The sequence below is a fragment of the Penaeus monodon genome, chromosome 17, assembly GCF_015228065.2.
Source record: "Penaeus monodon isolate SGIC_2016 chromosome 17, NSTDA_Pmon_1, whole genome shotgun sequence".
Taxonomy (NCBI): domain Eukaryota; kingdom Metazoa; phylum Arthropoda; class Malacostraca; order Decapoda; family Penaeidae; genus Penaeus; species Penaeus monodon.
Window position 1 is genome coordinate 21,347,472 of NC_051402.1, and position 2,059 is coordinate 21,349,530.

The following is a 2,059-nucleotide window of genomic DNA, read 5'->3' on the forward strand; positions in this document are numbered from 1 at the left end:
AAAATTATATATATATATATATATATTTATGTATTAGTATATATATATATATATATTATATAATATAATATATAATATATATACATAATATATATATATATATATAAAATATATATATATATATAAATTTTATGTGTGTGTGTTTAAATATATATATATACTATTATATATATATATATATATATATATATATATATATATATATATATATATATATATATACTATATATATATATATATATGCGGAGGGCTGGGACCTGCTAAGAAAAGACAAGAAACACTTCATCAGGCAGCTTGCTGGCGAGTTGAAATCCATTCTTGGTAAATGACCTCCGCCCTGCCTACCACTCCCTGAGAAAGCAGAATGCTGAGCCCTCCTCACAGATGACTGCAGTCCGTTCAGTGGATGGACAGATCATCTCAGATCATGTTTGGGCTCTTGAACGTTGGGCTAAATATTTTGAGCAGCTGTACCAGGTAGATCCTACATCAGTTAGTCTGGACGCAAGTGGTATCACCCGTCTTCCTACCCTGCAGACATATGTGATACTCCTGCTGAACTGCTAAATGCTCTGGTATGCAGTGTGGGCTTGCATACAGTCGTGACAGCCAACTGGCAGGCAGGTTTCTACTCCCCCGACCTGTTGGGGGCGTGGTCATCCCTCTATGCGTGTATGTGTGTATATATGTGGGTATATGTGTGTGTGTGTGTGTGTGTGTGTGTGTATGTGTGTGTGTGTGGTGTGTGTGTGTGTGTGTGTGTGTGTGTGTGTGTGTGTGTGTATCTGTGTGTGTATATAATATATATACATACACATGTATATATAAATATATATATATATATATATAATATAATATATATATATATATTGTATATATATATATTTTTTTTTTTTCAACAGCCATTTATTCCACTGCAGGAAATCGGCCTCTCTCAATTCATTATTGAGAGGTTATTTGGCAGTCTCACCCTTGCCTGATTGGACGCCCTTCCTAATCAACCGCGGTATACATCGATATATATATACATATATATATATATATATATATAATATATATATATATATATATTATATATATATATATGAACCGTATTCATGTTGACAAATGTATAAAACGTATGAATGAGAATTAATATCTTCACAATAAAATAGATGGGTTGTCCAAAGGGTTCGTCCAAGGGATTACTGCATGCTGCATGGCTGATGCATCGTGTCGCCCCCCCCCCCCCCCCCCCCGGCGATCCCACGCAGATATATCACCGCGCTGAAAGGCCTCCGCGACGACGAGACCAACGCCAACAACCAGGCTGATAAAGGTGGTATTGTTGTTATGGACAAGTGACTAAATACTTAAAATGAACATTTTACTTTCGATGCTTCTGTTTACAGGAAGATGGAAGCTGCCAGGTTCAAGAAGAAGGTGAGGGATTTACTCATTCGTTCAGCCGAAGGTAAAACGCCTACTTCACCTGGTGGAAGAGGCCCCTCGCAACCCGTCATGAGAGGTCTCCGAAGGTACACAAGCCAGGCTTACCGATGAGATAGATCACCACTGGTATCGGCAGCGCTCCCCATCGTTTGGCTAAGTATTTGGCTAAACCCCTCTCCGGCACTATGGGGGTCATCAGTGTTTCCCGCCTGAAGAATTCCGGGGACCTCATCAGACGCAAAAATAAAAAGCTTGCCATTTTTTATGTAAAATCCCTCCTTACCAATGTACCAGCGTCGAGAGGGTCACCAGCTACATGACAGATACTGAACTTCCGCTGCCGAGACATCACTTCGTTCGCCTAGTTCGAATTTGCTGGGGAAGAATACCAGCAGATTAGTGGTCTCGCCATCGGCTCCCCCTAAGTGCCTGTTCATGGAGACGCTGGAGAGGGATAACTACAAGGATTATAATCGGCAGACAGTCAACTTGGCTTCGTTACGTAGATGATGTCCTCGTCATTGTCCCCAGCAGGCTGTGCTTGCAACATACACTGACGCGGCTCAACTCCGTTCACGAGAAAATCCATTTCACCGTGGAGGAGGAAGAGCTTCAGAAATCACCTTTC